This window comes from Lemur catta, chromosome 5 (genome assembly GCF_020740605.2).
Source record: "Lemur catta isolate mLemCat1 chromosome 5, mLemCat1.pri, whole genome shotgun sequence".
Classification (NCBI taxonomy): Eukaryota; Metazoa; Chordata; class Mammalia; order Primates; family Lemuridae; genus Lemur; species Lemur catta.
Window position 1 is genome coordinate 5,198,548 of NC_059132.1, and position 27,409 is coordinate 5,225,956.

Below are 27,409 nucleotides of genomic sequence, written 5' to 3' on the forward strand. Positions count from 1 at the left end.
AGAATCCCTTGAGCCCAGAAGTTTGAGGTTGCTGTGAGCTACGATGATGTCACTGTACTCTACTCGGGTGACAGAACAAGACTCTGTCAAAGAAAAGAAAAGAAATTGTGAGCATAAAGATGACTCCGGGTGGACCACAGACTCTGGGGAATGGTTAAATAACCTCCAGAGGAAGTCTGTTTCACAAAGAAGGCAAATAGAGATGAAGGGCTTGATGGAGAGAAAAATATGCTAATTTCATCTGTGTTTTTCTAAATCCTTCCCTAACCCCTCCCACCCCCGCCTTGGTTTGGAGCTGTCCTTTTCTTGGTGGACTCCGGTCTCTATCATGGCCCCAAAGCAATGCTTGCCCAGAGCACAGCCAGCGGCTGCTGGGCTGCTTTCCCCAGCTCCTGTTACAGAGATCAATAATCCTTGGCTCTGTGTTTTCCGGCTGTACTTGTGTCTGTGTCTATGTTAAGGTGGGAGGGGTAGATGTCATCACCTTTGACAAAATGCTCGAATATCTTCATCATGATAAAATGACATCCTGGTCTTCTAGTTCAGAGCCAGAGCCTGGCCTGCAAGGAATTCAAAGGCTCTGACTTGGAGCTGCTGTCAAGCCAGCAGATGGAGCAGCAGTCCTTTTCTGTGTGCTTCTGGGCCCACCTGTACTGGTGTGCAGGGTGATGCTGGGCCCAGCTCTGCGGCCAGAGGGGACAGGGAAATGAATAAAAATGATTGCACCCCACTGCCGTAACTGTTGTCCTGTCTGCACAGGAGCTAGGTAAAATATGATCCTGGGGAGGTTGTTTTCATGTGTCCCTCCGGAATTGCTGCAGAAGCAATTGTAAGGAGTGAGTGCTGTATGCCTGAGACAACTGTAGGGCATAGGAGAAGCGAAGATGTGGGGATAACAGAACCAAGTCCTGGGCAGTGGAGGACTGTGGCATGAATCCCTCGCCCTGGAGAGCCTTGGGGAGGACACAGGGATAAAGAAGCACGGGGATACAGTGGCTCTTGGTGAGAAGGCCAGCCTTAAGGGGAACGTTTGGACAATGAAGCTGAATTACCATCCGCCTAACTCACTCTTCTTTGTGTGAATTGCAAGGACTGGAATCCGTCTGACTCAAATCTGTAGACTGCTAAATAAATTTTACTTTGGGGCTAGTAGAGTTTAAAATTCCCTGAGACTACTTCGTCCTATTTTCTTTTTCTTTTAATGCTCTGCCCACCAAGGGTCCCGAGTGGCTCAGACCCAGCCCATCCCTCTGAGCCCAACAGGTGAGAACTATTTCTTCCTATTTTCTAAGCACCCACCACACAGCTGATTAGATAGCAGCTCTTAAGAAATAATAGAGATGTGAATGGCACAGAGAACGTTCCTCTGCCCCTCTCCACCCTACAGGAGGCCTTGTGTGAAATGGAGAGTCCTGCTCCCTTCTTTTCATGGCTTCAGAATGGAGATGGGGCAGTAGATGGATTCCTACTCTGCGAAGCCAGGGCCTGTGACTCTCCTCTCTGACCTCCTCTATCTGCATAGCCCGAAGTCAGAAGCAGAGTGAACCAGGGGACTCGGCAGGATAGTCTCCATAACCCGAGGCCTAACCACTGCAGAATGCCCAGGAAGCCAGAGGACGGTGGGCCTCTTGGCTGGTCCTTTGCTCAGTCCTGAAGTCATCTGTGAAGGGAGTGGGGGTGCTTGCGTTCTTAGCTGCATGGCAGGTGGCACAGTCTCCTCTTCATTGGGAATCCAGAGGTGTCTGGCAAGCCTCTTGGCCACAGGCCTCCCTGGGGACCAGAGCTCTTTGAAGAGAAGAAAAGGTTCTAGGAATAAGCAAGCTACTGCTCTTGATGAAAAAATCAGGAGGGAAGAAAATGATACTAATAGGAGCTGAAGAGAACTGTCTGTGGGCTGAAGAGAATGTTAATGGCTTTGCTTCCAAGCTTCAAAGCCGGAGCTGGGTAGGAGTGCACACAGACACCTACAGCTGTCACCTACAGAATACTTACCAAGTACTGAGGCTTGCAAATAATCACAGCCTGATTCTCCCGGATCAAGATGCAACACTTGCTGAGACAGAGAAAAGAAGAACTGTTGGGAGACCCTAGGCCTGGTTCAGCTAGTTGGGGTTTAACTTATCTATTCTGCATCAGTCAACAAACGAGATTCTCAGAAGAACTTGGGTGCTGGGAAAATGACTGGTGGGGTAAGAGCTCTCATGGCACAAATCTGGCGAACAGTTGTCTATTTTCCCTGTTTACAAAATGGTAGCTGCTGTGGACTGAATTGTGTAGGCTAAACATTTGTATGTTGAAGCCCTAACCCCCAATGTGATGGTGTTTGGAGACGAGGCTTTTGGGAGGTGAGATCATGAGGGTGGGGCCCTCATGTTGGGATTAGTGCCCTAACAGGAAGAGACACCAGTTCACTCTCTCCCTCTCACTCTCCTTCCCCCTCCCTCTCCCCCTCTCATCCCAGCCTTATCTTGGACTTCTAGCCTCCAGAACTGTGAGAAAATCAATTTCTGTTGTTTAAGCCACCCAGCCTATGGTATTGTGTTGTATCAGCCCAAGAGGACTAAAGCGTCACTGTAGGGGATGCTGTTGGTACCCTGCCCAAATCCCTTTGACCATGGCAGTGTATCCATCCCCCAGCTGCTATATGGGGTTCCGGTGCCTCACAGATGCCCCCTTCTCCAGAAAATTGCTCCCAGTGGATGGGAGGCCCGTCCTGTACCCGCCTGCAGCTTTCAGCCAAGAGAGTACAATGGCCAGGCCAGCCCCTTTACCTCAAGGAAGGATCAATTCTTTGGTGCTATTCATGCTCCTGAGTTCCCCCATGGGATCCGGCTGAGGCTAAACACAAAGATGCAGCCACATCCTTCTTTCCTACCCTTTCCTGCTTCCTTCATTCTCTTTCTTCTGAAAGCATAAATCGTGTGTGTAAATCATGTGACCCAAATCCTGTCTCAGGCTCTGCTTCCAGGGAACCTGACCTAAGACAGCCACTTTCCTAAGTGGCAAAGTATTGAGCAACCCAGATGACTGTAGAGAACTTTGTGAGTATAGTGATGATGATCAACACCCAGTGACAATGAGCATTGGGAACAACAGCCCCTGTTCCTAAGTCCAAGAAGCATAGAGAAATAAAGGTCCACTGAGAAAGAAAATGAGGCGGGAGTATGTTCTAGCAATAGATGGCTCCTTCAACAGGCATCTGGCAGACAGCTGTGCTAGCAAGGGTGTAAACAGCCTTGTTAGCATAGAGCCATAGGCTGAAGTTCCATGAGTTTAACCTGTGAAGGACGCATCTTGACTGCAAAAGTCCTTGAGCCATGACTAAACAGCAGAGTCGTTCAGGTAGGTTTGTGCTCTGACTGGGAGCCAGCTGCGTCCCGAGCTCCACACTCCTCTGAGCAGGGTCCAGAGTTCTCTGAGAGGAGAAGCCGAGCGCCTGCCCAGGGAACTGCCTGATCTATTGAAAGCCTTCAGGAACTCGGGTCTTGCCACCCTTGTGCTATGTTTGGCTCAGCCTGTTAGCTTCTTTATGACTCTGTTCTGTTCTTTGGGGTTTCTTTTTCACTCTTTTTGTAATAATTCCCTTTGATCTCCCTTCTTCTTCCTTTCTACCCGCTGCTTTCCTTTCCAACCCAGGCTTTGCTATTAGGGCCTATAAGATCGAATCTGGCTCCATCTTGAGAGGCTGAGGGTGGATTCTTACATTCTTCCAGGCCAGGAAAGCCTCTGCAAGGCAATCCCTTACTGTTTCTGGTCACCTCTTGGAGCTTAACTTAGTGCACTGTTATGCTGAAAGCCTCGCTTCCCACTAGCAGTGAGGATAGGGAGGAATGGAGTGGGTGGAGGGGCGGAGAACCCTCTCCTGCCATGCCCCTGGCTTACACCTTGGTCCATACATTTTGACAGTGGCCCCCAGGGAAAATGTATGATAGGGCACAGTATACACCTATCAAGATGCTCCCAAAGATTTACGGACATACCTCAAGTATCCTTAACCTCTTTAGCAAGTACTTATTTGACTATTTCTAGAGTAAGAGTGCCTCCTGATTCTTGTTCTCAAGAGATCTGGAAACTTATGTTTAGATTTAGAGGTGAAAAAGAGAATTTTGGACAATTGCTACCCATTTCCACAACTTCTCTCCCAACATATTTTGTAGGAGGGAATAAGATAGTGGTAGTATAAGGGCCTTGTCCTGGAAAGAAACCTGAAAGGCAGCTATGTGTTTTCTTCTAGAACATCTCCAGCAAAGGGTAGACTGGCTTTGGGAAGACTAGATCCATGCGTTCAGAAGATGCATCAGGGTATAGACTATCTCTGGTATCAATACTTGGCTTTGCTTGCTTCCGCTTTGTTTCATTCCTATACAGGCTCTCCACACATGATAGCAAGATGGCTACCAGCAGCCCTAAACCACTGCAACCCTTAGAACTCACTATCTCAGAAAGAGAGAGAATATGCATTTTTCTCATAGCTCCTGCAAAACCCCAGAGAGGACTGTGATTGCTCTGGTTTGAGTTATATGTCCTTTTCTGAACCGGTTGCTGTGCACAGAGGTGTTGAGTAATCTGATGGGCTAGGCCTGAAGTTGAGGGGAGAATCCTGCCACTCCAGAACCATGTGGTCTTAGAATAACTAGAGAGACTGATCCTCTAAGACAGCGACATTTGGGGACAAACACATGTCCATTACAGCAACAGTCCTCAACCTTTTCAGCACCAGGGACCGGTTTCATGGAAGACAATTTTTCCACGAACTGGCATTGGGGGGGTGGCGAGTGATGGGGAGCAGCTATAAATACAGATGAAGCTTCGCTCACTCGCCACTGCTCACCTCCTGCTGTGCAGTCTGGTTCCTAACAGGCCACATATCAGTACTGGTCCCTGGCCCAAGGGTTGGGGACAGCAGCATTACAACATACATTGTCTATTCACCCTTTTGTCTATAGAGTACACCTAGCTCATTCAAATGAAATTGCTTAAGAAACACAAATTATGGGCTCAGCAGTTGTGAGTGGCACTTTCCAGTAGCAGGTGTGAAGAAATGTAAGCTCAGCATAAGAAAAAATCAAATCAGTCCAGCTAGTTTGAAGAGCCTTCTGGACTTAGTGTCAGGGAACCAGCTGGAGGTGTTGGAGAACCACAAGGGGGAGGCGATCTTGCCATGAATGAACCCAGGGATTGTGCCAGGAAGAGCAGCCTGGTACACAGTGGCACTCACTTAATGTTTGTGGAATGACTTCTCTGAGAATGACAGGTCAAAGAGGAGGTTAGGAGAAGCAGGAAGAACCAAGAACTGAAGGCAGACTCTTATGCTGATCCAGAGTTCCACTCTTTGACCAAGCCCTGCTCCCGCAGTTTGCCAGATGGCACATGCTTGCTACTCTAGGATTTTCCCATACTGTAATTCAAGTTGTTATTTGTTTTCATTCTAAACAGCTGGTAAAGTATAAGACTTTCTAATAATTCACGATGGAGAACAGGACAGATACCACGTAGGAATGACTGGTGATGCTGGTTTCAGGATCAGAGTCTTCAGAAATAGGCAGTCTTTTTCTTAAGGGTGGCTTTTAGACTTTGTGTCATTGTCATAAATTGTCAAAATTGTAGACAATTGTCATAGAGAAAGACTCCACAATTGAGGCTTCTTAAGTAACATTTTCTTGGGCATGAGTGGGCTTTGGGAGATGTGTGCTGATTTACCCAGTGTCCTCCCTCCCATCTCTCCTTTGTGGCTGGTGACAGGCAGGGATCAGCATGTACTCAGAGAAGCATGTGGGTTTTCAGACCAGGAGCTGGCATTCAGCAACCTGGCCGAAACACAATGCTACTATGCGGAAATGAAAAGATAAAAACCTGAGATATATGATGGGGGCTGCAGTTTGGAATAAATGGGTTCAGGACCTCTGCCCATCAGCCGAATGTTCTGGCAGCTGCTGCATTTAATAGACAACTCCATTAACATCTTCCCTTAGGGGGACTAGGGAAGATGTGTGTGTGTGTGTGCGTGTGTATGTGTGTGTGTGTGTGTGTGTGTGTGTGTGTGTGTGTGTGTGTGTGTGTGTTGAGAGAAACTAAAAAGGCCTGGAGCTTTCCTCCATGACCTGTTGGAGTGTATTTACAGCTATAAATATGTTCTGTTGGCTTTTGTGGCTCCCTTAGTCTGGGTGCCCCGGCAGGCTGTGGCAGCTGAGGTGGGGCTGGGAAAGGTAGCAATTTGGCGGGGTCGCAGGGGGACTCAGATCACCTGTCTTCTCAGCCTCATAGGATAGCAAGGATGAGAAGGAATATATCCTTTCCCCATTGTAATGAAGAAACCGTCAGTCCTGGAATTCTGAAGAAAAAACGAGGGATTTGGGGGCGTCCTCAGAGAGATTCTATGATGATGCTGGTAGATGAGCAGAGAGGAAGGAAGAGGACAGGTGAGTCCCAGACTCGGAGGCTGGGTCATGAGTGAGAAGACACTGGTTGCTATTGCAGGAGGAGAAGAGGCACAGGTCTAAAGAGGGAAACAAAGGAAGCAGACAGACTCCTCACCTGCTCGAGGGTTCGGCCCCTCTGTGGAGACAAGAGAAGGGTGAGATGCCCCTTACCATGGCTAATGGGTGAGACTCAAAATCTATCAGATAATTGTGCGCCTGAGATTTCCTGAGTCCCTGGTACATAGAGAACACAAAGGTTAGTAACAAGAAACCACGTTTTCACTGAGGGATTTTTGGTCCTTGTATCTTCCCACTCCACCTTTTAGCTGCTGTCAGACCACATTAGGGCGGAATATTGAGCCCAGCCATATCCCAGCTGCGGGGCATTTCCCCAGAGGAAAGCGTGGCAAGAGAGGGCAGCACAGCTCTGATCCCAGACTTCGCTCCTGGCATATACCCGAACGCTCTCACCTGCTTACCTCCTCTCAAAAGTCACTTCCAGAGGCAAAGCTAGGTATTTGGCGTGGTGCCTACCCACAGATCCACAGAACAGAGTATGACCAGCCCTGAGACAAGTTCTTGGTCAGATGAAGGCTGTGATTTCCGGGTATACTGGCCTGATCCTGCGTCCTGGGTTGGCAGGGAGGCCAGGGTCGAGGGTACAATGGACAGGCCCCTGGCTGGGAGGTGAAAAGTGCTGGGTTCAGGTCTTGATTCTACCCTGTGTAGCTGTGTGGCCTTAAGATATTGGTAAGTTATGTAAGCTTTAGTTTTTATCTCTAAAATGGGAATAATACTTTCCTCAGAGTGCTGTTTTCAAAGTCATATAAAATCACTTTGTAAAATACTGTATTAGTGGAAGGAATTATTTCCTTCATTTTGTCTCCCAAATTGAAAGGCCTCAGGCTGGGCATGGTGGCTCACGCCTATAATCCTAGCACTCTGGGAGGCCAAGGTTGGAGGATCGCTTGAGCCCAGGAGTTTGAGACCAGCTTGAGCAAGAGTGAGACCCCATCTCTACAAAAAAAAATAGAAAAATTAACTGGGCGCCGTGGTGCGTGTCTGTAGTCCCAGCTACTTGGGAGGCTGAGGCAAGAGGATTGCTTGAGCCCAGGAGTTTGAGGTTGCTGTGAGCTACGATGATGCCACTGCACTCTACCAGGGGCAACAGAGCAAGATTCTGTCTCAAAAAAAAAAAAAAAAAAAAAATCCAAGACCTCTCTTTGAAATGTGTGAAAGTGGGCCAGGTGTGGTGGCTCATGCCTGTAATCTTAGCACTCTGGGAGGCTGAGGTGGGCAGATCATTTGAGCTCAGGAGTTCAAGACCAGCCTGAGCAAGAGCGAGACCCCGTCTCTATTAAAAATAGAAAGAAATTAGCTAGACAACTAAAAATATATAGAAAAAATTAGCCGGGCATGGTGGTGCATGCCTGTAGTCCCAGCTACTCGGGAGGCTGAGACAGAAGGATCACTTGAGCCCAGGAGTTTGAGGTTGCTGTGAGCTGGGCTAATGCCACAGCACTCTAGCCCGGGCAACAGAGTGAGACTCTGTCTCAAAAAAAAAAAAAAAAAATGTGTGAAAGCTATTGGGTTCAAGGTAAACATCTGGAAGGGTATGTGTGTGGTGGGGGCAAAGAGAGAGGAAAGGAGAGGAAAAGATGAGGGGAAGGGTATCCCCTATAGTCAAGGAGGACATGACATGAGCCTCTTCAATAAACACCTGTTAAAGCCACTGGCTTGAAATACCTGAGGGCCTGATGCTGCTCTGATAAAGGGAGGGCAAACAGGGACAGCCAGAGAATGGGACTCCACACATGGAGAGTAAAGGGCACATTCTGGACCAAGTTGCTTGCTATGACTCCTTAGGCCTCAACCCTATATTCTGCCTCCTCTTTCTACGCATCATTTCAGCTTTCATTCCCACTGCTGGCCATATGGCCCCTATGTTGCATTCTGAATTCTCCAAAGAGAGAACCTGACCCCCTCACCTCACCTGGTTACCCTGGTTCAGAGTTATGGTTGGAGGCCTCAGGCTTTCATCATAGAACACATGGTCACATAAGATAAAAATAGTAGCCCACAGGCAGGTATGGTGGCTTGGGCCCGTAATTCCAGCTCTCAGGAGGCTGAGACAGGAGGATCCTTGAACCCAGGAGTTCAAGGTTACAGTGAGATATGATCACACCACTGTACTCTAGCCTGGGCAACAGAGTGAGAGCTTGTCTCTAAATATATATGTATATATATATATACACACACACACAGATACACACACACTATATCACTATATATATATTTATAGTATCTCCCATTTTTTGAGGGATTCCTATGTACCAGGGAGAGTGCTAAGTGCTCTGCATAGCTTATCTCAGTAATATAATCCTCCAAACAACCCTGCTAAAGTAGGTTCTACTATTTTTCCACATTGTGTAGATAAGCAAACTGAAACACAGAAAAGCTAGATAACTACCAAGTGGTGCAACTAGGATTCAAATCCAGGCAGAGTAGCTTCAGGGCCAGAGCTTGAAGGCGGCATCTAGACTGCTTCTGAGGTAGGACTGTGGGTGAAGCTATATGTCTAAGCACGGCGGTGGGTGTGTAGGCAGCGTCCTTGATGTATGTAGTCCGGATGTGTCCAGCATCAACAAACTTGATTCTAGAGTCTGCTAGCTGTTTTGTGACTGCTCTTTTAGGATCTGTGAATGGGTGTGGCATGAAAAAGGCTTCACTGTCATTTAAGGTCGATAAACACTGAGGGGAGGGTACATGGCCCCCAAGACATATTCTAGTAAAGAAACTGCTTTTCCATTTGTTGAATCTGGACTTTCTCAAAATTATCTAAGCGAGAACTCTTTTGTTTTTTGCAATAAGCCTAATCTACAATGAACCACACCTAACCCTACCCTCCACTCCACACCACCCAGCCCTCAGAAGTCATAGCAGCACCTTGGGTGGCAGCTAGGATTTCCGCAGAGCACAAAGTGTTTGGTGGCCAGTCCACTCAGATGGCAACCACAGGATGCTGATTAACCAAGGTCAGGCAGCCACTCAGGTTCTCAGGCTGCACGAAGAACCCATCCAGCAAAGTTCGTTTGGGTGGTTTATTTCTTGCTTTCATTGCCCCATCACTGCTCTTGTCTAGACCCTTTACGTGTCAAGTCTGGGCTGTGAAAACAGCCTCCTGACCAGCCTCCCTGCCAGCTGGTTCTCCCCTGCAGTCCATCCTGCCCGGCTGGCCAGATAGATCTGTCTTCCTAAAACACTGCTTTGAGCTTGCCACTCTCCAGTCCCAAATGTATTAATTCAGATTTCAAGACTGTCCTATTGGCCCTGGCCCACCTTACCTGCAGCCCTGCCACACAGCCTACATTGTAGATGAAGCTGAATCTTTCCAAAGCCCCTGCGTGCTCTGCACACGCCGCTTCCTCCAGCTAGTGCTTGAGAAGCTCCTTTCTCCCTCCCGTTTCCTCCTGTCAGAATCTTGTGTCTCATTCGTTCACTTATCCATTCATTTATTTTGTGCCTATGTGCCAGGTCCTGTGCCAGGATAACACACACTCCTTAACCTCAAGGAGTTAATAAAAGCAGATATGCAGTGGAGTGTATTATGACAGGGTTTTGTGAGCAGGGACACCATCCCTGCCCGGGACACAAAAGGCAAGTTGGGGTCATTTTCCTGGAGAAAGGGCTGTTGACGCTCAAAGGAGGCCGTGGTGCTGATCACTTGACGGCATGTGGCCTGCGAGCAGCTGGCCAAGGCTGTGCTGGGTGTCTGGGTCTTTACGGGCTCTCCCCAACCTCCCTGTCCTCAGGGAGAATCTCAGGCTGATTCTGTTGGCCTGCGGAAGATCATGAGGGCACAACACTTGTACTCATCAGGGGAGTGGGGTCTGGGGCCGAAAGGAGGACAATGACTGATAAGCTCCTTGCACCCTGGGGTTCAGGGGCCATCCCCTCCCCCTCCCCAGCTCCCTCTGTGAGATACAGACATTCAAGCAGCTCGGTTGCCAGGGGCAACCCCAGAAGGCCGTTTCATTCCAAAGGCAGACACTGAAGCCCCCTACCCTGGGGCCTCATACCCTGGCTCTGATAGACAGTGGGTAGGTGGCTCAACTCAGCCAGTCCCCTCTGGGAAGTGACAGAACAGGGTCTGAGTGGAAGGTGTGGGAGACAGCCCTTCTAACCACTCAGCAGGGCCCTAAGAAAGGTGACCCACCAAACAGGAGATGGCATTTTAATCCACATGAATACTTAATATGAGTAACATAACCTTGTTTTTCTGAGACGCGGCCTAATTTATTTCAGGCCTCAGGCTTAGTAGTTTAGCCCTGACAAGCTGCAGGCCCGGCGCATGTGTGTGGGGCTGCAGCGCTAATGAGACTGTAGAAACAGCCTCTTCCTCACAGTTTTCCTGTTCGGTTGAAGCATCCGACGGGTAAGTTCCTCCTTTTCCTGAGCTAGGACTTGTGATCTGGGAATGTGGGCCCTACCCAGGGAAGAAGGCAGGGCACGCAGGCTGCCTGCAAGAGAGGGCACTCCTGCTGCAGATGACATGCGACCAGCTGGTTTCCCGAAGCTCCCTCCTTCTTTCTCTTGTTCCTGCTGTTCTGACTGCTTAAATTGCCTGCTGTTCTCCCTACAATGAGGGAAGCCCGTGCTGTGTAGAGTCAGAACACCTGGGTTTCAGTGTCTGCTCTGTGACTTGGGCGATATATTTAATAACCCTGAGCCTCAGTTGCTTCGCCTGTGAAATGGAAACACCTGCCCTACCAAATCACAGGGTTATTGTAAAGATCGAATGAGATAATTGATGAAAAAGTGTTTTGGAAACTGTAAGCAGCAATAAGAAGAAGAGGGAGAAGCAGCAGCAGCTATCAGGTGTTGAGGGGTTAATCTGCCAACTGCTATCCCTTTATTTACATTGCCTTTTTAATCAAGATATCATTGTTTTTATTCAGATCCTCCCAGTCCTTTAAGATTCAGCTCAAAATTCACCTTCTTGTGAAAGCTTCTTTGACAGTTCTTACTCTCTTGCTCTCTGAGCTAGTTTGCACCATCGAGGTTAACTTGCCAGTATTTCACAAGTTCAAGTTCTCTCTCCCCAGCTGGATTATAAACTCCTTCAGGATAAGGACTAGGTGCTCTATTTCATTTGCCTTCCCCAAGATACTGAACACATAGTAGCTTTTTTTTTTTTTTTTTTGAGACAGAGTCTCACTCTGTTGCCCGAGCTAGAGTGCCGTGTCGTCAGCCTAGCTCACAGCAACCTCAAACTCCTGGGCTCAAGCAATCCTCCTGCCTCAGCCTCCCGAGTAGCTGGGACTACAGGTGCCCACCACCATGCCCAGCTAATTTTTCCTAATTTTAGTAGAGACGGGGTCTCACTCTTGCTCGGGCTGGTCTCAAACTCCTGAGCTCAAGTGATCCTCCCACCTCGGCCTCCCAGAGTGCTAGGACTCCCAGAGTGCTAGAATTACAGGTGTGAGCCACCACACATGTCCTAGTTTACTCACTTCTTACCTGTCTCCCCCACTAGAATGAATGCTCCATGAGAGTAGCGTGCCTTTCTGTCTTGTTACCACCATATCCCTGCACCTGGAACAGTTTCTTATAAAGACTCTAAATACTGAATGAATGAGTGTTTGAATGAATTATGTTTGTCTGGGCTGACAAGAAGAGCAGCCCTATTTGGAGGGAGATAAAATGAGATAAACTTTTGGTGGCAGACCCCCCAGGAAGAATAATCTCTATTTTGGTCACCCTCAAGAAAGTCCGACCATAGTTCTTGCCTTAAGGAGGAGTTGCTCTTGCCTGCTTCCTGAATGCAGATACAAAACTGAGTTCCTGTCCTCCTAGGACACGTTCCAGAAAGTAGAGAAACTAGTGGGTTCACCACTTTTCAGTTGAAGAAGAAAGAAACACCTTACACACACATGCCTAGGAGAGGCCTCAGAGCCTGGGGAAGCTGTTCAGTTTGCAAGTTGGGCTTTGCAGACTAACAGTCGCCCACCTGAGGGTATGAGGGAACAGGACTCTCCCTGCCAGAATGACATGGGTAACAGGCAGGACCTGGGAGGGGGTGGAGCTGGGGAAGACAGAGGAGGGAGTTTGGCACATTCCAATTTAGGCAGCACATCACCCTGAACAGTCTGCATCACCGTGTGCTTATTAATTTAAAAAATGTTTCTGAATCAACATATTCCTTGCCTGTCCAGGCCTGGGTTTTTTGCAGCCATGCAGCACACTGGCCAAGAAAGTGTGGGGTCTTGAAAGAGAAAGTGCCCTAGAGGAATCACCCTTGCCACCTGGCCCTGCTTTCCAATGCTTAGAAGACAAGCGGAGGGTCCTGAAACCCAGGCTGCCCTACTTTTGTTCGCTTGGAAGAAAGACAATAGGCAGATGCCTCCTCTTCTGCCTCCCCCAACACTATCTTCCCCACCACACACTCTCCCGCTCACACAGAGGAAGCTGGGAGGGCTCCCAGTGGCATGCTCCCGAGAAGCAGTGGAAAGGACAAAGATTCCCAGTTACCCAGGCATGGGGGTGAATCTTGGCTCCTTCACTTGCTAGTTGTGTAATCTTTTTCTTTTTAGAGATGAGGTCTCGCTATGTTGCCCAGACTGGAGTGCGGATGCTAGTCGCAGGCACGATCATAGTGCACTACAGCCTTGAACTCCTGGGCTCAAGCGATCCTCCCTCAGCCTTCTAAGTAGCTGGGACCACAGGCATGCCACCATGTCCAGCTGTAATCTTGACCAAGTCACGTAAAATCCCTGAACTGCAAGCTTTCTCAGCTTTTTCTGCAACACCTTGTGGAGTTATTCAAATCAAAATAAGGTTATATGCACAAAATACAAGGATTATAGTAGATGCCCGATACAGAGGACTAGGGGAGGGAGGGAGGCAGCGCGCTCGCTCACCAGTGGCTGGCCGGGGGGACTGAGTCTGTCTGTCTTAGACTAGCCCGTAACGTCTGGCCTTGTAGCCCACACAGCAGGGAACGCCCTTTTGACTCTCTTGACCCAGGAGCTAGCTTGGCAACACCGGGTGCTCTGGTGCTCAGGCATGTCACCTGGCTTTCACCAGCTGCTTCTCCTGAAGCTTTGAGAGAGCTCCGAGAGGTCACTGAATCCTTTCTCCTTCCTTTATGTAGCAGAACCTCTCGCTCAGACAAGCCTGAGACCTCTGCCATCAGCTGAGCCTGAGGGAGCAGGGCCACAGCCTGCGGGCTATAGCTCACTCAGAGTCCCTGCCCCCTGACTGGCACTTGTGTCTGGTTCCCAGGGTGTGTGGCTGGAGCCCAGGGTGGGGGTGTGGGGTGGAGCCCTGAGGAAGCAGTTGGCCAGTCTGCTGGCACTGGCGCTGTCGCTGCCCCTGGTGTCCCCTGTGCTTGAAGTGCCAGGTGATACTGGAGTCTGTTCACCCAAGACTTGCCATTCTCTTACGTCACAAGAATGCTCAGTGCCCAGGAGGGGGACCAGAGACGAAAGGAGGGGGATCTGGGGCATCCGTTGCTTTGGGCAGATCCGTGCCAGTGTGACGCGGGCTTTCCTGCCTGAGTGTCTCCAACTGTATGACGGTGGCCGCCAAGTTCCCGTCTGGTGTGTGTCAGTGTGACCCTGTGGGCGGGTGTGGGGGAGGTGCATGATGCTCTGGCTACCCGAGAGGGTCAGCACTGGGGCTTCTAGGACTTGTCCCCACCCAGTCTCCAGCCTCGCTGCTCCCCAGGGGGCTGTAACTCAGCCCGAGGCCACCCAACTGCATTCCCCTCCCCCAGCCCACCAGCCGCTCACTCTGTCACAACAAGGAGCTTTGGCAGAAAAGGAGAGGAGCGTGGGTGCTGCAGAGAGAAAAACACCCCAAAGTTTCAGTAAAATGGCAGGAGACATGCCAGCACCCAGGGAGCAGGAGCCTTCTGCTTCTCACAGCCTGCACTGCTGGGCTGGGGTAACACCGAGATTTCCTTTCTTCCTTCCTTCCTCCCTTCCTTCCCTTCCCTCCCCGCCCTGCGTGATAATCAGGGAGGGAGACCTGCAGTGAGGGAAGAAAGGGAACAAAGACATGCTTTTCAGAGGGACCGCTGGATTTTTATGTAACCACCAGAATAGACACTTCTGGGCTCTGCTTGCTCTGGGCAAAGCGGTGTGTGTGTGTGAGGGAGAGAGAGACAGAGTGTGAGCGCATTGTCAGTATGTGAGCGCCTGTGAACGTGTGGGAATATGAGTTTCTCTACGCGAATGTGCCTGTGAATTGGTGTGTGTGTGTGTTGGGCGGCAGCAAAGATAAAGGCAGATAGAACAGAAAGAAGCAAACACAGTGGCGGTTAGATGTCTGCCTTGGATAATCCACACGTGAATAATTGAAAATTGACTAGTATTTGTGCAGTAGGTTGGCCATTAACCAATATTGTGCAGCATTAGAATAAAGCTGTATAAAAGGAAAAACCTCAAGACTGACATTTTTTTCTTCATGCTTTTGAAATTAGGGCATTTCCTTTGGGCAATGGCTCCTTATCTATAGGGTAAAAACCTCATTTACTCAAAGCTCAGAATACAGTTTTGTGATCATTTCACCTAAATAAGGGCTGGAGTTTATCTTAGTACTATTTGCTTATAAAACATTTGAGTTCGTAAACCAGATCCCAAAGGGAATGTTTATCCCACTCAAGAAAACAAGTTACTTTCACCTCTTTGACGTATCTATTTACATTCCAACAATGTTACTTATAAATCATTTCTTTCTAGCAATCCATTAAAGCAACTCCTAGAAGCAATACTTAAAAAAAATGGCAGGGCTGTATTTTTTTATTTAAAAGCCTATAATAAATTTTAATAGTTTATCTGATTTATTGATGTCTTCTCATATATGATCATAATAACTTCTAATATTTATTGAATGCTTATCACACACCAGGCATTGCATTATAAATGCTTTACATACATGCTCTCATTTGGTCCTGTTATTTTATAATTAAGGTGTAGAGAAATAACTTAACCAAGGTCATGTAAGGTAATCAGTGCCAGGGAATAACTTAGATTCAGGTTTTGACTCCAAACCCCATGCCTTACCCCATATGCTCAGTTGCACCCTCTATATTTACTGCCCAAGGATGTCAAAGCATGTAACAAGAGGAACGACTATGCAGGTGCCTACAGAGGGCTGTCCCTGAAAAATCTTGGCTCCTGGTCCAGACCCAATGCCAAGGCCAGTGTCCGGGCATTATGGGTCAGTCCAGCTCTGAGAACATAATTCCTGTTGTTGGGATAGAGGGGATAAATCCAGCTGTGTCATGACCCCTGAATCTCCTTGGGATTTTTCAGTTCTCTCTGGACAGCAGATTTCTGAAGCATCACCTCTGATAGAAGTATCCCTGGGACATTGGCATGAGGTAATTGGTAAATGCAAAGCATATCGTGAGGTCTGTATTCAGCACTGTGATGACCAGCCCAGTGGAGAATGAGCTCAGAAGGTTGTAGGAAGAGTGTAGGACTTTGAGAAAGAGCAATGACCCAGAGCTCCCTCTGGAAGGGGTGAGGGAGAGGAGGCAGAAGGAGAAAAGGAAGGTGATGGGAAGAGGTCGAGGGCGGGGAGGGGGAGGACGTGTGACTGGCTGGAAGCACACAACCAGATGAATAATGGAGAACAGCTTTATTACTTTGACTTTTTGAAATAAGAACTGGTTTATGAAGGTGGGGAGGGAGCAGCCTGGGAATAAATTAATTGAGAAAGGAAATTGAAGCCATCATTTCTGCCCTGCTGATGAGCAGATGTCAGCATGCCCCTAGCCTCTTGCTATATTCAGTGCTTTTCTAGAGATAAATGGTGGAGCTCAAAGAGGTTCCAACAGGGCCTGCACTGCAAACTCTGAGGATCCAGGATATTTAGGTCACAAGAAAAGAGAACTGGAAGTTAGGGACCAGGCTTCTAATCTCTGAGGATTTTTTTTTAACATGAGCTATTTCCCTATTACCAGTGGATTTAACTGCAAAGCTGAAGGGAGATCAAATAAAAATTCATAAAACATGAAGTTATAAGATGTTGGGATCCCTACCAAGATGATCCTAGGAATAGATTTGTTGGGAGATCTAGAAGGGAAAGTGTTGGAAACACCTTCACCAAGCCATTGAGAAGCCTAGCAGGGCAGAGAGTGCTTGGAGCCATCCAGCCCAAGGCCTGTTCTTAGAAGCCAGGTCAGGCCAGAGACCAGGGGGGGCCAGGCAATTGGGTCAATAGCTAGCTGAAGAGGATAGAGAGGGAGCCTGGCTCGGCGCCCTAGCCTGGGAAAGCAGCCCTTGTGCTGAGAGAAGTTCTCTGTGTAGACTCACCCCCCACAAGGGGAGATAGGCAGAGTGTGCACCCAAAACCAGGCATCCTCAACACAAATTTTTGGGATCTCCTCTGCATCCAGATGAAGGGGATTATTTACTAACATTTGGAAGAAATGGGCAAAAATCATAACTTGATGGGCTAACCAAGGTCTCCAGCCTCCTTTTGGGCATACAGACCTATTAGCACAGGGAGCAGTTTTGCCCCTGGGGTAGACTCTCGCTGACTCAAAGTCTATGCAACCCAAAATCTTGCCTCTAACAGACAAGACTGAGAGCCTAGGATGGAAAGAGAATTTAGGAGGTGCCATGAATGCCACAAACTTAGTCCCAGGATTCTAGTGGACTAGAGGCTTGGATGCTCCTCTTGAAAGTCTGGTCCATGAATAGCCTGGTCCTGGAATCAACTGAGTACTTATTAAGCACTTTTTGGGGTTCCATGGGGGATTAAAAAAAAAAAGAGGTTATGAGGCTGTTCCTACTCTTGAGAAAATTAATGTGTTTTTTAATGGGATTGGCCCCTTCCTCACGCCCCTTTCTCCTGTCCTTGTTTTCACCTGTGTGATCATTCATCTCAATACGCTTCCTCCTCTTTTCTTGTCATCTTCCTCCCCTGCTCTTTCTTCCTCCCTTTGGTCATTTTTCTCTGGGATTATCTTTGTTCTCTTTCTCCCACTTGGTCTTCCCTAACCCCTGAGTATTTTGTCTCTTGGTTTTCCCAACACCTCTCCTGCTCTGGGTTGATGATAACCTACCTGCACCATGGGCTCCAGGCTGCAATAGAGCTCCAGGGAAAGTTAAAGTTCTGTGATCCTGCGAGTGTGTCTGGACTTGGATAGGCACAAGTATTCCTGATTTTTTCAGAACTTAGAAACTGCTTAAATGAGTAAGTGATTTGGGGGAAGGGTGAATGAGCCCTCAGAAGAGCAAGTGACAGGCTGAGGCTGTCTGGGTGTGATGTCGACCTCCTGTCTCCTCTCCTGTGATACAAATTAATCTTTCCTGGTTGATGAGATTCCTGGGGAGGGGATTCATGACAATGGAGTTCCTGTTGGAGGATCTGTCTTTAGGCAGACAGGGGAAGTTCAGAGAAAGCCCCTCCCTGCATTTGCTCTTCCCTAAGTGCCCTTGTTTGAAGTCCACAGTGGCATATTTTTGGGTGGCATTTCCTGAACTCCTTCAGAGCTAATCTGTCAGAAGGCAGGTGGAGCCTGGGTCAGAGAAGTCTTAGCTATGGCCAAGTTATATTAAAGTTATGAGTCAACAAGCACATCCTGGCCATTTTTCCAGTATAATGACTAAAAGAAATTAATGTGGAATTGATGGAGGGTGACTCATTAAAATTACAATAATAATTAGGAACAAGCAGAGAAAGACCATAGGAAAGGATAGTTTCATGGGCGAGATCATGTTTTCCCACATTTTATATTTGGCGAATGTGTAGGAGTGATGAACATATCCAGACTCTACTCACTTTTCAGCTACAACTTCAGTTTCAACAAAAACCTAAATTTGAAGCCCTCAACCCAGACTCTGTTTCCGCTTTTTGAGCACTAAGGCTGCTGTTCATACTCTTGGCATTAGTGGCTTCAAGATGGGGGTAAATGGGTTTGTGCAAGTGACTTTGTGGGTGAAATGAAACCTGAATTTTCCATGCCCAGCCTCAGCACTGCCTCAGGCATTAAAGGTAAGGAAGGCTGCACTGGTGTTTTGGTCAGGGAGTGGAGCTGTCTCAGACCACTTTGTATACCCTATGGAGCAGGAACTGTCAACCTAAATAACAAACAGAGAGAGGCTCTCTAAAAGAAAAGATATTTATCTGGGAAGAGAGCATTGCAATGGGAATGGGTGTGTCATAGCAAACTATGTACTTATTCAGGGAGGTAAAGGAAGACAAGGGGTTTTAGAGGAAAAGATGAGGAGGATTGTTTTGACACACCTATTCTTGGCTACAAAGATCAATAATCAAGGGTGATGCCAACCTGAGGTTGGACAGGCAGTTGCTGGGCAGATGTCTTTGCAGAAGTATTTTTTTGTGTAAGGTTGTAATGGCCTTTATGCAAGGCTGTGGGTTTTGCAGTCTTTTGGGATTTCTGTTTGTTTGTTTGTTTGTTATCAGGCATACAAGCATAAGAACCCTCTCTTCATGGTCTTCCCCACCTCTGTTTGTCAGGGTTTTCTTAACATTAGTGACTCCATTTTAATTCTGAAAACTTTTACAGAATATAATTTTATTTCCCCAATTCATAGTTATCTCTAACTCTGGACTGCCCAGAAAGAAAGGGGGTTAGTTTGTTGGTTCATTGTTGTTTCTTTTCTTTCAGTCACTTATTCACAAATAGTGCCAGACACTGGGGGCATGAGAATGACAAAGTCATGGTACCTACCCTTCAAGAGCCAGAGTCTCGGCCAGGCATGTTGGTTCATGCCTACAATCCCAGCACTTTGGGAAGCAGAGATGGGAGGATCACTTGAGGCCAGGAGTTTGAGACCACCCCGGGCAACATTGCGAGACCCTGTCTCTACAAAAAATTTTAAAAATTAGCCAGGTATGGTGGCATGTGCCTGTAGTCCCAGCTACTCAGGAGCTGAGGTGGGAGGATCACTTGGGCCTAGGAGTTAGAGGCTGCAGTGAGCTATGATCAGGCCACTGCACTCCAGCCTGGGCAACAGAGTGAGACCCCCGTCTCCAAAAAGAAAAAAAAAAGAGCCACAGTCTTGTAGGGATGCCCTTGGGATAGGGATAGAAATCACAATGCAGATCCAGGTTGATAAAAGCTATTATACGCATACTATGTGACCTTAGAGAAGGAAATAGCCAACATTAAGGAGGGAGAGAAAGACACTTAAGCAGGATCTTCTTTTAATCAGGGAAGTTGAGACAAATGGCTGGATCTTCTTAAAGGATGAGTTAGGAGTTGGCCAATCCAAAAGGAGGGGAAAAGCAGATTCCAGGCAGAAGGAACAGAAGACGCAAAGGCACCAAGGCCCTGGGGGAATGGGAGAATAGGGCTTTTCCTATGAGTAGAGGGCAAGGGCATCTTGCGAGGGGCATGGGGGGGTCTCAAAAGGGGACTAGGAAGGGAGGTGGAGAGCAGTGGTGAAGGGACTGGCTGTGTACGCTGCTGAGTTTGGACTTTCTTGCATAGGCCGTGGGCAACTCTTGAAGACTGTTAAACAAGGGGGTAGGATAATCAGATCTTTGCTTTACAAAGAGGTCACAGGGTAGAGTTCAGTGGAGACAATTTATTCTAGGTCCCAAGTACAACAGTGCTTAATATCTGTTTCCTATCCTGGTCCTCGAATGAGGAATTGCTTCCTTCCTCCCTTCTTCTCCTTTCTTCCACAAACATGCAGTGAGCACTTACCATAAGCCAGGCTTTGAGTTAGGTCCTGGGAATACACAGATGAATAAATACCACTCCCTGCCTAGAGGAGCTCACAGGCTGGTTATGCTCTTCCCAAATGCCATGCGATGGTAATTCACGTCTCCATTTTACTATCACGAGAAAAAGCAAGGACAATATAGTGAGTCTTTAAATAAAGTTAAGTATATTCAATGTAAAACCTTTTCTCTTTAGTTGAAGTTATATTCTTATGTACATTCTTTCCTCAAAAGATGTTGAGAACTGTCTCTGCTTATCAGTTAAAAAGAATAAAAAAGATATTGATAGTAGATGGTAGTTGTCATTGATTTTGTTTGTTTGGCATGGACTTCCTTGCTTGGCAAAATGAAAATGAAGCAATCCTTTGTCATATCGCAAAAAAGTATGTGTGTGTGTGTATGTTGAGTGGTGTTACTGGTTAAAAATTCCTCTTTCCAAAGGTGGGACTAAGAGTGAGCCTTGCTCATCTAATGAAGAGGACTTTACTCAGGGAACGTGGATTTACCAGACATGACAAATGCAGGCTCTCTTGCCACCTCCTACCTTCCCACCCTCAGAAGCAGGAAAAGAAGGGAGTTCCAGGCATCAAGAGAGTTAGGATTTGCTCTTTTCTGGTTACTGGGGCTCAAGGTGCCAAGATCAGCAAAGTGACTGGGCGCCCTGTGCAAGGCGGTGTGAGAAGGGGAAGTCCTGCACTGGGACCAGCACAGCTGCTGGGGGCATTTGGAAACAGTGGAGCCGCAGATCAGCCTGAAGAGCTGTGACCCTCGAAAGGACAGATACTTCTTGGGCACCGTCAGGCTTAAGTCCTCTCCCCGCCCCAAGTTTTCTGCGCGTATCCTGGGGGACCAGACGCAGACATGCCCCACGTGCACATCCAGGTGCTGAAGACTCTTGGCAAGAATAAGAAGGTGGTCAAAGAGCTGGCCAAGAAGTATGACACTTTCTTGGCCGTGGAGTCTCTGCTTAAGCAGATCCTAGGAATCCTGGGCCCCGGACTAAATAAAGTTGGAAAGTTCCCTTCCCCGCTGACACACAACAAAAACATGGTGGCTAAAGCAGATGAGGTGAAGTCCACAATCAAGCTCCAGGTAAAGAAGGTGCTATGTCTGGCCACGGCTGTTGGCCATGTGGGGATGACAGATGATGAACTTGTTGACAACATCCAGCTGGCTGTCAGCTTCCTGGTGTCGTTGCTCAAGAAGAATTAGCAGAATGTCTGGTCATTATACCTCTAGAGCACCACTGGGCAAGCCCCGGGGTCTGTATGAAGTCACTTTCTAATAAATACTAGTGCTATTTAAAAAAGAAGAAGAAAAAGAGAGAGATAGAGAGAGAGAGTCAGGTGCCAGCAACGTCCTTTCTAGACGAGGGCTGCTCCTCTTGACAACGTGGAGATGGCGCCTCATTGGGTTGGGGAAGGACAGCAATTCCATAGAGAGATCCAGCAGGCTTAACAGGAAAATCTGGTGAAACCAGAACAGGCTGCCCCAGGCTGCCTCTGGCTCTGTCTTTGATGGGTAATTGAATGTAGTCATCAACTTTTATCAAAATTAGCCAGGCATTCAGCGTTTTCATGGCCCAGGCATAAATAACCCACCCACCAACCCCTTCAAATTATGTCCTTTAACCAGTCACACGCCTGCTCTCAACATAGTATTAGCACCTAAGCTTAAACTACGACACACTCACCAGACTGCATTATCCTGCTTATAACTTACTTAAAGCTTGTGGGTTTAAACTAATTCAGGAGTCTGTCTGAGGACTAAAGGCAGAAAGTCTTATTATGAAGTAGCAACGTGCTTAGGAAGTAGGATGCAAAGCATGGATGAAATCCAGAGGTTGGGGAACCAATGGTCTCATGGGAGAGTTAAACATGTAAACAATCATTTCAATATAGTATAATAAATGCAGGTACAAAGGCACAAAGAACCATAGTGTAGGGGCAGAATGGTGAATTTAGTATGAGTAGAGGTAAGGAGCCTCTGGCAGGAGTGTGTGAAAAGGGGACCAGTAAGGGAGGTGGGAGCCTGATTGTGAAGGGCCAGACCAGGAGGCAGAGCTGGGGGAGAGCTGCTGACCAACGGACCGGACTGGGGAAGTTGGGAAAATCTTTCCCAAGGAGCTAACCCTTGCCTCACCCTCTACTTTAAGGCTCTCTCTCTCTTTCTTCTCCCCCTGCCCCACATTTCCTATGCATGCCAGGCCCAGAACATCCTCACAGGCTGCCGCTCTAATTACTTCATCCCATTTTAATTCTGCTGAGTTAGGAGCCTGTGAACTCAAGAGGAAATTCATGCAAAATACCCGACAAATTGAATGTGCTGGCGTTTTAGAAACAGGTCTGACCCTATCTGCCCCTTCATCCTCCTTCCCCCAGCACTACCCCGACCATTCTCAGCTTGAGAACTTGAGGGTGGCACGTGCTGATGGGAAGAGGGGGTGGCACTGATGGAGTAAGATGTTGGGTTTGACTGAATCATTTGAGCCATTTCTGGCGGAAGAGAGGAGGACAGAGTGGGGCTCTCTGATGGGGGTCCTGCCATGGAGCCTTTTTTGGAATGGATGGAGTCCATCTCCACAGCTCCAAAACATTGTGTGGTTGTAGTGTTCTTCATTCCTCAGGATATTTACAAATTGGGAGAGATTCCTTGTTCCAAACTGTTTATTCATAGAGATGGATGGAGTAATCTCTTAAAACAAGGGGACAGCTGTTTTCTTTCTTTCTTTCTTTTTTTTTTTTTGAGACAGAGTCTCACTCTGTTGCCCGGGCTAGAGTGCCATGGTGTCAGCCTAGCTCACAGCAACCTCAAAGTCCTGGGCTTAAGCAATCCTCCTGCCTCAGCCTCCCAAGTAGCTGGGACTACAGGCATGTGCCACCATGCCCAGCTAATTTTTTCTATATATATTTTTAGTTGGCCAGATAATTTCTTTCTATTTTCAGTAGAGACAGGGTCTCGCTTTTGCTCAGGCTGGTCTCGAACTCCTGACCTCGGGTGATCCTCCCACCTCAGCCTCCTAGAGTACTAGGATTACAGGCATGAGCCACAGTGCCTGGCTTGGGGATGGCTGTTTTAAATCAACAGTTCTCAAATTTTTTGATCTCAGGATTCCATTATATTCTTAAAAATGATTTTAGTCTCCAAAAACATTTGTTTACGTGGTTATATCTATCAATATTTACTGTATTATAATGAAAACTGAGGCTAGGCATGGTGGCTCGTGCCTGTAACTCCAGCACTTTGGGACGCCAAGGCATGAGGATTGCTTGAGGCCAGGAGTTGAAGACCGGCCTGGGTAGCATAGTGAGACCCCACCTCTACAAAAAATTTTTAAAATTAGCCGGGTGCAGTGGTGAGCACCTGTAGTTCCAGCTGCTCAGGAGGCTGAGGCAGGAGTATCACTTGAGCCCAGGAGTTCGAGCTTACAGTGAGCTAGGATCAAGCCACTGCACTCCAGCCTAGGCAACAGAAGGAGACCCTGTCTCTAAAAAAAAAGAAAACTGAAAAGTCAAAAGGATATTTAATTAATCTACTTAAAATAACAATAATAAACCAGTATATGTTAACACAAATAACACAATTTCTTGAAAAAAGTACTGTTTTCCCAAAAGGATCATAATGAGATTGGCATGCTTAAAATTTTTACAAATCTTATTCATATCTAGCATAATAGAAGACACCTGGATTCTCTTATCCATTTCTGTAGTTAATCAGTGTCTTTTCTCTCTCTTTTTTTTTTTTTTTTGTAAGACAGAATCTTGTTTCACTGTGTTGCCCAGGCTAGAGTGCAGTGGCGTCAGCCTAGCTCACAGCAACCTCAAACTCCTGGGCTTAAGCGATCCTCCTGCTTCTGCCTCCTGAGTAGATGAGACTACAGGTGTGCACCATCATGCCCAGGTAATTTTTTCTATTTTTAGTAGAGATGGGGTCTCGCTCTTGCTCAGGCTGGTCTTGAACTCCTGAGCCCAAGTGATCCTCCCATCTCAGCCTCCCAAAGTCCTAGGATTACAGGCATGTGCCATTGAGCCCAGCATAATCAGTCTCAATATGTTGTTTTGGTTGAAGTATATGAAGCAAACTCGGCCGCCTATATTTGGAAAATGAGAAATATTTTCATTTTCAGATAATTATGGATATTTTTCTTTGATACTATACCAAAACTTGACACACAGTAGTTTGTTAAAGGTCAGTTGCAATGTGGAATCTGACACCATATCAATTCCTATTCTGTTAAATTAAAACATTGGTTTATTGTGAACTTCAAAGAGATTTTGTACTATCATGCACTGGTCATTTGGACAATATAGATCCGCTGAATTATACAGATCTTATAAATGTTGATACATTTCATTATTCAATATTTTTAAAATCATATTCATTATATCACTATCAATCTCATCAGAGAAGTTTTTAAGTATTGGGAAGCTTTCAAGTTCATGGTGGCAGATACAAGTGTTCCAAAATTCTAATTTTTCACTTGAAAGCTTGAATTTTATTATTGGCAACAAATACTGTCAGTTGTTTTCCTTGAAGTGACAGGCTCACTTTGTTCATTTTTGGGAAACTATCTGCCAAACACTCAGGTCTGAATAATCATAGTTCGTCTCCCAGTCATTCTTCCAAGTAAAAGTGGTGCTCCACGAAAAAAGAGTCTAGTTCTGCCTGAAACTCAAACAATTGCAGAAGTGCTCGTCCTGGAGATGATTGTCGTGTGTTGGGATACAGCAGAAGTGCTTTCTGTGTGCTTCTGATTTTGTCAGTCAGAATACTTGAAAACATACTCAAGAGTTGAGACTTAATAGAAACTGATAATTTTTACTGTCTTCTCAAGGACATTCCTAAGTGAACATGACACTTTTTTGGTGCACATGTGTGGCCGTGAAGAGTACAATGACTGCTGGTGCGGGTCAGCAGGACTGCTTTGATTTGTGCTGAGGTACAGGCTGTTTTACCCACAATTGCTTGTGCACCAGCAGTGCAAATGCCTCCTGATGAAAAAGGCCAACGGTTTATCTTACAGTATATGAAAACAGTTTTAGCCTCACAGCCCCTTGGAAGTGTCTGGGGGATCCTCCGGGGTTCCAGGGACCACGCTTTCAGAACCACTGCCCTAAGTGACATGTCTGAGTTCCTCTGGGTTTGGCCCCAGGCTCTCTTTTCTTCTCACTGTCTGCTCTCTTCTTGAATGTGCTCATCTACGGCCTTTGAACTACCTCTGAGCAACTGAGCCACACGTTCATCCTCTCCAGGCCTGACCTCTCCCTGGAGCTCCCGACCATGTATCCAGCTGCCCACTCAATTTCGGCACTTGTCTGTCACAAAGGCTCCGCACAGGCAGCATGTCTAAGGCATCGCTCGTCATCCTCCATCCATTTACATGAGGCAGAATCTTTGCCATCATCATGTTCCTTCTCACTTCACAGCCAATCAATCACCAAGTCCAGTAAATGTCTCTTTAACCCGTAACTTCTCTCTGTCTCTCCTACCACCACCACGGCTGGAGCCAGGCCCCGTCACCTCTTGCAGAATTACCACAACAGGCCCCCTTCAATCTGTTCCCCTCATTGTAGCCAGAGTTATCTTTTCAAAACACACATCTGATTGTGCCAAAACCTTGCTTAAACCCATCAGCGACCTCCCACTACTCTCAAAACGAAGGTCCAAATCTTTAGCACGGTCTGGCTTCCCGATCTAGGTTGGATGCTTTATTGCAAGTTCTCAAGGAATCATGCCCCTTTCCTTTGTAACCCTCATATACTCATTAGTGGGACTGGTTGGCTCCCATCTCTCCCTGATAAGATTATAAGTTCCATGAGAGCAGAGACAGTCACACAGTAAACATTTTATAAATTTTTGCTGAGTCAATGATTGAATGAGGCCTAGGACAACTCCTTTTAGCACGGATTAGCCACTGAAAAATAAGTTTTCTGCCCTGGGCCCCTAGGGGAAGACCTATTTTTATTTTTATTGTCTCATAGCATTTCAAAGAAAAATGTTGCCTTGTCCCATGCGTTCCATCACAGTGTCTTCCTAGGCATGGAGGGACATTTATCTTCTCTTTGAGGAAGGAGCTCTCTTTGCTCCCCATCACTCATCCTGACAGTGGCTCTTGAAGAGGGTCAGCCAGCAATACCGGTTCCTCAGGATTACAGGAGAGGGGACTCCATCTCTCCCTCCCCTAGGTGCTTGGCTAGGAGGCCCATTTCAGCAAGAAAGAAAAAATATACCAAGAGAAGAAAAGGAGAAAATAAAGGGAACAAGAGAGAAAAAAATATGGCCTTTCCTATAGAAGGAAAGGGAAACAAATTTTTATTAAGCACCTACTCTATGCCAGGCACTTGGAAACTTTTGTTCATTCCTTTAATCTTTTTTTTTTTTGGCATTCCAGAGGGCTTTTAATCTTTACAACAACCCTATGAAGTAGGAATTATTGTCCCATTTGTATAGATGTGAAAACAACTGAGACCCAGAGAAGTTAAGTAACTTGCCTAAAGCAACACAGCATAGTATATTAGACCTGTTTACCTTCCCGCCCTACAGCTCTCTGAGGGACTGTGTACTGGTGAAAACTTTGCAGCAGGCCATGTTATATACCTGTGGTCCCCAACCCCTGTGGCCGAGGACCGGGTCCGTGGCCTGTGAGGAACTGGGCCGCACAGCAGGAGGTGAGCAGCAGCAAATGAGCGAAGCTTCATCTGTGTTTACAGCCGCTCCCTGTCCTCGCATTAGCGGATAAGCTCCGCCTCCTGTCAGATCAGCAGTGGCATTCCATCCTTATAGGATCGCGAACCCTACTGTAAACTGCGCATGCGAGGGATCTAGGTTGCACACTCCTTATGAGAATCTAATGCCCGATGATCTGAGGTGGAGCTGAGGCAGTGATGCTAGCGCTGGGGAGTGGCTGCAAAAACAGATTATCATTAGGAGAGAGGTTTGACTGCACAATAAATATAATGTGCTTCAATCATCCTGAAACCATCCCCCTCCCAGGTCCTCAAAAAAATTGTCTTCCATGAAACCGGTCCCCGGTGCCAAAACGGTTTGGGACCACTGTTATATACCGTACGACATCACCCTCACCCCAGTTTCTTAAACCACCATGTACTTGCCCCTGCTCTCTTCTGGCCTAGGTGATTAGACCAGAGGCAGTTTCTGATCTAAGGTCCGTTAGTCTGTGGCTGGCTAGTCACCTTGGACTTATGGCCTGGTGCAAAAAGACCAATAGGGCCAATAGGATTCCCTCTCTTAGTAACCTTGACCGAAAGCAAAGAGTCCCC

General features: G+C 47.2%; 1 pseudogene; it reads left to right on the plus strand.

Moving 5' to 3' along the window:
• The first annotated feature begins 12,653 nt into the window (after positions 1 to 12,653).
• On the plus strand, positions 12,654 to 21,414 carry LOC123638731 (annotated as a pseudogene).
• Positions 21,415 to 27,409: the final 5,995 nt, after the last annotated feature.